Genomic DNA, 7,631 nt, shown 5'->3' on the forward strand with positions numbered 1-7,631 from the left:
TAAGAAAAATGACAATTTTACCTAAATTAATTTATTTATTCAGTGCCATACCAATCAAACTACCAAGAAATTATTTTACAGAGCTGGATAAAATAATAACAAAAATCATCTGGAAGAACAAAATGTACAGAGTATCAAGGGAATTAATGCTAAGAAATGCTAGGGCAGGTGGCCTAACCATACCAGATATCAAACCACACTATAAACGAGCAGTCATCAAAACTACCTGGTACTGGCTGAGAAACAGAGCCATGGATCAGTGGAATAGGTTAGGTGCACAAGACGCAGAAGTCACTGACTATAGCAATCTACTATGATAAACCCAAAGAATCCAGCTTCTGGGTGAAGAATTCACTATTTCACAAAAACTGCTGGGGAAATTGGGAAATGGTATGGCAGAAACTGGGTATAGACCAATATCTTACACCATATACCAAAATAAAGTCAAAATGGGTTCATGATTTAGGAATAAGGGCTAATACTATAAGCAATTTGGGAGAACGAGGAAGAGTTTAGCTGTCAGATTTATGGGAAAAGGAAGAATTCATGACCCAAAAGGAGACAGAGAGCATTACAAAATGCAAAATGAATAATTTTGATTACGTTAAATTGAAAAGTTTTTGTATAAAAAAGCCAATGCAACAAAGATCAGATTGGAAGCAGAAAATTGGGAGAAAATCTTTACAGTTTCTCTGATAAAGGACCCATATCTAAAATACACAAAGAACTGAGCCAAATTCATAGTAATACAAGTCATTCCCCAGTCGAGAAATGGTCAAAAAAGCAGTTTTCAGAGGAAGAAATTAAAGATATCTAGTCATATGAAAAAATGCTCTAAATCACTCTTTTTTTCTGTGTTCAGGTTCATTTAATGACTGGCACCTCCCTGCAGAGGAGGAAGCAGGCAACTAGGTGGTAGCAGGGAGGATGTTCGCTTGAAGATCTTGCCTTGATTGAAGGGTTTGCCCACGTGCTGGAAGGCCCCCTGCCAGGAGGAGTACTCTTGGACCATGGTCTGGGTCTCCTCACTGCCAGGATCCAGCTTACACCATGTGTAGGACTCATAATCTACCTGCCAGTCTGGACTCAGCGGGAAGGCAAGTTCCTGGCCCTGGAAAACCCAGACTCCAGAAATGGCGCTGCTATTTTTGGTGCCAAAAAGGACGACACTGGCAAATGCATTCTTTCTCAGCTTGTCCAGGGGCTGGAACGTTCCAGTGATGAGGTTGCAGCTCATGAAGGTCTGGCTGAGCTCCTGCAGGGAGTGGTACTCGGCATACCACGGGGACCAGCCGTCATGGTCAAAGTGCTCCCAGAAGTACAGCAGGGCCACTGTCAGCATGTCCTCGTTGGAGTACTTTTGCTTAAACTCATCCAACACAAACATACTCTTGGGCAGGTGGGCAAAGAGATCCCTGGCCTTGGGCTCTGCAGCCAGAGCCTGGTCACACTCATCCATCTCCTCCTTGGGGCCAGGGATTGAGGCCACCTTCTTCTTTTCCTTCAGCTCATCCTGAGCCTTCTGTTTCTCTTCTCACTGTCCCTTCTCCTTTCTTGGGGCTTCCTTCTTAGGCTGACTCTCAGTAAACTATTTAGCATCAAACTGTGCCATCTTCTCGCAGAGCTTTACCTCTCCCAACACCTTCCGGAACTGGTGTTGGTGGATGCAGCTGAGCAACCAGCGGTTGGTGTTGGGAAAGGCCTGCCAGAAAGACAGCTCTAGAACCTGCTTGTAGAGCCACAAGAGGGTACACACAACTGTGATGTCAGCCAGAGTCACATGCTCCCCCACCAGGAAAGTCCAAGTCTTCAGGTGGGCATCGAGCAGCCCCAGAAGCCGCCTCACCTCTTCTTTTGCATTTTCTGTAGCCTGTTTGTTGTGGTGCATGATGCCAAGAGTGGGGAACACCCAAGTACTGGCTGGAGGGATGATGTCACTGTCAGCAATGCTCACCCACTGGATCACCTGGCAGCTGCCTCCAGAGTAGAGCCTCGAAGGTCATCACTGCTCACATAGTGGGCAATGGCATTGCTTTCAAACATACAGAACCCATCGTCACCCTCAAACACTGGAACCTTGCCTGCAGGAAATTTTTGGAGGAATTCAGGGGTGTGGTTGGTCTGACCAAAGTGAAAGTGGGAAGGTGTGTACAGAACGTGGATCTGGGCCCCACTGTACTGTGCAGCAAGGAAGGCCTTGAAGGCCCGCCAGTTTTCAGGGTATGTGTACAGGGTCTGGGCCGCCATAGTGATTCTGCTGAGAAAGCTCTAAATCACTTTCGATTAGAGAAATGCAAAGCAAAACAACTCTTAGATACCATATCTCTCCTGTCAGGCTAACATGATAAAACAGAAAAATGATAAATGCTGGAGAGGATGTGGGAAAATTGGAAAATTGTTACATTGTTGGTCGAGTTGTGCACTGATCCAGACATTTTGGAGAGCAATTTGGAACTATGCTCAAAGGGTTATAAAAATATGCATAACCTTTGATCCTGCAATACCACTGCTAGGGCTATACATCACAAAGAGACCATATAAGTGGGAAAGGGACCCATATGTACAAAAAATATCTATAGCAGCTCTTTTTGTGATGGCAAAGACTGGGAAATCAAGGGGATGCTCATCAATTGGGGAGTGGCTAAACAAATTGTTTTATATGAATGTAATGGAATACTGTTGTGCTATAAGAAATGAGGAGCAGATGGACTTCATTTTAATCTGGAATGACATATATGAACTTACGCTGAGTGAGGGGAGCAGAACCGAGAGATCATTACACACGATGACAGACATACCGTATCTATAAGGACTAACGTTGATAGACATGACTCCTCTCATCAATGCAAGGTTCAAAGACAGCTCCAAAGGACTCATAATGGAAAAAAAAAACCACGCACATCCAGAGAAAGAATTATGGAGTCTGAATGCAGATTGAGGCAAACTTTTTTCTCTCTCTTTTTTTTCCCTTCATTTGGTTTTCTTTCTCCTTTCTCATGATAAATTTCCATTGGTTATAATTTTTCATTAAAACTGGACTATTATGTAAATAAGTTCAATGTGAAGGTATATGTAGAACCTATATTGGATTACATGCCATCTTGGGGGATTGAGGGGAGGAGCGGGAGGGAGAGAAAATTTGGAACCCAAAAAATTGTGACAATGACCAAACAGCAAAAATGGACCAGGCAGGAGGTAATGAGGCCATGGGTCGAGGTAATAACACTATATAGAGAGAATGGGATGAATAAGACAAATATGGAGGTAGTATCAGTAAGAATTGGTAGATAAAAGGAAAGAGTTGAGGATGATGAAGGTCATGAATCTTGGTGGCAGGTATGATGGTTGTACCCTTAGGAGAAATCTTTTTGGACAAGGAAAATATTTAGTGGAAAAATTATGTGTTCTATTTTGTTCATAGTGAGTTTGACATACCTGTGGGACATTTAGGTAGAATTTGTTGATGTGGTAATGTAGTTCAGGAGAAAGATTGTTGTTCGTCCTTCATTTTCAAAGTGGACTGATGACATCACAGGGTGATGTCTCGACTTGCACATGAATTAGATTTAAGTTAGCCAGAGTTGCACAAAGTCATCAGCCTCACTCTTTCTTCCAGAATCATCAAAGTCCATTGGCCAGACAAAAATCAGAATAACTGATGATGGCCCAGGATGCAACAGATGACCATGTCTGACCAAGCTCTAAGTGCTCCATAGACTCTGCTTCAGCTACTTTCATGGCCACTGGAACAAATTGTTCTCATACACTCATTCTACTAGGTGAGGGCTTTACATGATAGAGGTAAATATCTCCCTAACTCACCAATAGGTTTGAGGCCTGTCAGTTACCCTAAATCTGGTTTAGCCCATTTGCCAGGATGGTTTAAGGAAATGCGGTCTGCTTCTCATGCTACAGCTTCTGGGAACTGCAGGTAAGAGTTGATTGAGAGGTGGACACCAAAGTTAGATGAAGAGCCCTGAAAAGGGCTCAGTAAGCCCTCACACCAGAGGTGCTAATCCACAAACATCTGTATAGAGACCATAATTCAACCCATGATTAGAAGTGGATGAAATCACCAAGAGATTATATGTAGAGAAAAAAGATATCAGGCACCATGACACAGCAGAAAGAACACTGGCTTTGATGTCAGAAGACCTGGGTTCAAATACTACTTCAGAAACTCTGGTTGACTTTGAGTGGCCTTGCTTAACTTCCCTATGCCTCAACTTTCTCATTTGTAAAATTAGGGGGTCATAGTAGATGGCTTCTCAGGCCTTTCCTTGCAGATCTAAATCCATAATTCTAAGAAAAGAGAATCTCTGAGGGCCTAGTGCGATACCCTTGCTGATATATGCTTGAGATAGATGATGAGGTAAGAAAGAAGTTTGAGAAAGAGTGGTTAGACAAATGAGAGAAAGTGTTATAGGGACTGAGAAAGTTGAGAATATCTGGAAAGGTAATATCACTGCTATGAACTTCATAGAGGCAAATAAAAAGGGAAAAAAAAGAAATAAGTAAAGAGTCTTATATTTAACAATTTAAAAAGTGTTACCTTAAAGAAAGTGGTTTCAGTTTAGCTTAGAATGTGATGTGCGTTTATATTTCATATGTGCCATATATTTCAAATGTGCAATATCTAAAAATAGTTAAATGAAGAAGAATTTAAGTAAAGAGATCAGTATGGCCTAGAGTGGTCAAAGAAAATTTTGGCTACAAGGTGGAACTTGAGCTCTTCTTGAAATTGCCGAAGTTCTCCAAGGTTCTGTGCGACATTAAATGTCTGTGTGTGTGTTTGTGTATGTGTATGTGTGTATTAATTTAAATAAAGGTATTGAAAATTAAAGTGAAGACAGTTCAAAACATGAGCAAAGGTAGTGACAAGAAGGGCCATATAAAAATTGTATGTAGAATAACTGGATAAGAGGGTTCTTCTGGGCCTAGGGTATGTGGACCATGGTAATTAGAGCTAGGAAGGTACCTTAGACAATATCTAGTCTAACCTCTTCATTTTAGATATGACCAAATGGGGAAGTGAATTTATTAGGGGAAGATACTAGGATTCTGTATCTGTCTCTCATAGCAAAAAGAACCTGGAAAAGCAGGCTAAGGGGCAATTATAGAGGAATTTGAATGAATACTTGGTTGAAGAAGGTAACCTTTGTCCTTTAGTATAGAGTGGAGTGATGAAATTGATTTTTTTTTCTGGAGTGACTGATAAAGATGGTGTTTGAGAAAGATTAATTTACCACCAGTATATAGAATGAATTATCCTTCATAATAGGAGGATAAACAGAACCATAAGTCATCAATTCATTATTTTTTCTTGTCTATTGCAGACCTCAGAGGTAGGATCTGGAAATGTAGTTCATTCACTGTCAAAATGCAGGTTTCAGGATTTCCAGGACACTACTATATTGTGACATATGCACCATCAGGAAATATACTATCTCTGTACTGTTCCAAATCTGCTATTTCCCAATTGTTTCTTCCAGAGCAGAGCTGGTTTCTCCCATATTTTCAACTGTGTATAACAACCTAATAGGGGGCCCACAGTGACAGATGTTATTAGATATAGAAAAATAAATGAAATGGAGTCAGCTAGAGAAGATGTCAGCATCCCTTTCTGGCTAGTTTTCAAATCTAGAGCAATCCTCTCTGGTTTTCAGGGTAAAAGAGTGGAACAAGTTATAAAATGAATATGGCATGAGAACAACATTGTGTGGTCCTAGGGGGAAAGATAGCATTAGAGGCCTACTGTGGACTTAGATATTAAGCAAGACTCGCATGGGATGGGAATAGGAGAGGGAGAAAGAGAAGAATAGAAACTTTCTTTGTGTCTTCTGACATTTTTTTCCATTTACTTATAAGGAAAACCCATTCTTTAAGACCCAGCTGAAATGTCACCTTCCCTATGAAGCCAACTGGAGAACCACCACCAACAATGATCTCTCCTTCCCCCTAACTTTTAAAACGAAAGAAACTCAGATTAGAAAATAGAGATCAACTAATCTAAGTGGTATCTGAGCAGTATCTCCCTTAAACAATCCCTGTCATCTCTGAGGTCCCTTACAGTTATACTTAAAGGTCACATCTAGTTCACACATTCTATAGTTTAACATTTTTGTTCTAGATTTCTTCTGACTTTGATATCTTATGTATTCGTGGTAGGTAATTGAAAGAGCTATCCTGACCTAGTATCTCTGGTGATTTGGTTATTTCAATTGGCTATCAAGTCCCCAGATACCAAAAGAGACTGAGATAATTCCAGAAAAGTCTAACTGTAAGGCATAGTTTACTGATCCCTACCCCCCACCTAGCTTGCTATTTTATATATCCAAACTGCATTGCAATTTTTTTGAAATTTCTCCTCTTTTTCCTTGAACCACTCCATATATCACCTTGACTGTTAGAGACTGTGCTTTTTTTCCTGCATTGTTTGTAAGGTACAAGTAGTTCCTTGTGCTGTCCAGAGATTTTCAGGGTGAAAAGTAGGGTCATAAATCTAAGCCAGAAGAAATTGAGTATGGAATCAGAGAGAGGTTCATATGCCACTAGCACAAGTCAATACTGAAACCAAAAACATATTTTATTTCTCCTATGTAGACAAGGCATGGGCATATGGGAAGAATTAGTGGAGATTCCTAAGTGATAATGGTTCAAACTGAATTTAAATTGTCTATATTCCTAAAGAGATTCCCTGGATATCTATCTATCCCCCTCTCCACAAATTGGCATGTACCAGACTTCTGACAAGATCTTGTTATCATTAATTCATAGAATTCTATTCGTTGCAAGGGACATTAAAAGCTTTTGAGTAGACTGTCATCCAATTGAAGAATCTCTTCTATATCAGTCCTAACAAACAACTAACCAGCCTCTAATTTTGAACACTTCTAGTGACAAAGAGCTTACTACCTCACAGGGAAGTCTGGAGTAGTTTTGGACCGTTCAATTTTTTAAGTTATTTATTATTTTGAGTCACATGGAGATGAAGTGAGGATATAGAGAAATAGAAACTGGTCTTATGTGCTCATGACTCAGTTGTAACATTTAACTGTCTTGTAATCCTGGGTGCTCCCCTCTCTGAGCCTGTTTCAACATCTATAATGCACCTTCTCTTTTAATGTTGTTCCTAGGAAAGTGCTTTGTAAATCTCAAAATGCTACATAAGTAATTAGTTGTGGTGGTGGTGGTGGTGATATTAGTAGTGGTGGTAGTATTAGTGGTGGGGGTTATGGTGAAGAAGATGTATTGAATGCCATCAGGCTCCTTTCAGGTGGCAAAGCACCTGGTACTGATGCCATCTCAGCAAAGATCTACAAGGCAGGGGGTCCACTGCTCATAGAGAAGCTGACTGAATTCTTCCAGATTATATTGCAAGAGGAGTCTGTGCCCCAGGAGTTCAAAGATTCCTACATTGTCCGTTTCAATAAAGGGAAAGGAAAGGGGCTGTCTTGTGATAATCACAAGGGCTTTCTCTGTTAGTTATCGCTGGCAAGATTCTTGCCAGAGTCCTCCTTAAATGTTCCTCTGCCTGAGAGTCAGTGTAACTTCAGAAAAGCAATGGTCGACATGGTGTTTGCTGCCCAACAACTCCAGGAGAAATGCCAGGAGCAGAACAAAGGTCTATA

General features: G+C 40.8%; 1 pseudogene; it reads right to left on the reverse strand.

Moving 5' to 3' along the window:
* Positions 1-868: 868 nt before the first annotated feature.
* Positions 869-2,247, reverse strand: LOC118842177 (annotated as a pseudogene).
* Positions 2,248-7,631: the final 5,384 nt, after the last annotated feature.

This window comes from Trichosurus vulpecula, chromosome 3, assembly GCF_011100635.1.
Source record: "Trichosurus vulpecula isolate mTriVul1 chromosome 3, mTriVul1.pri, whole genome shotgun sequence".
NCBI classification, from domain to species: Eukaryota; Metazoa; Chordata; class Mammalia; order Diprotodontia; family Phalangeridae; genus Trichosurus; species Trichosurus vulpecula.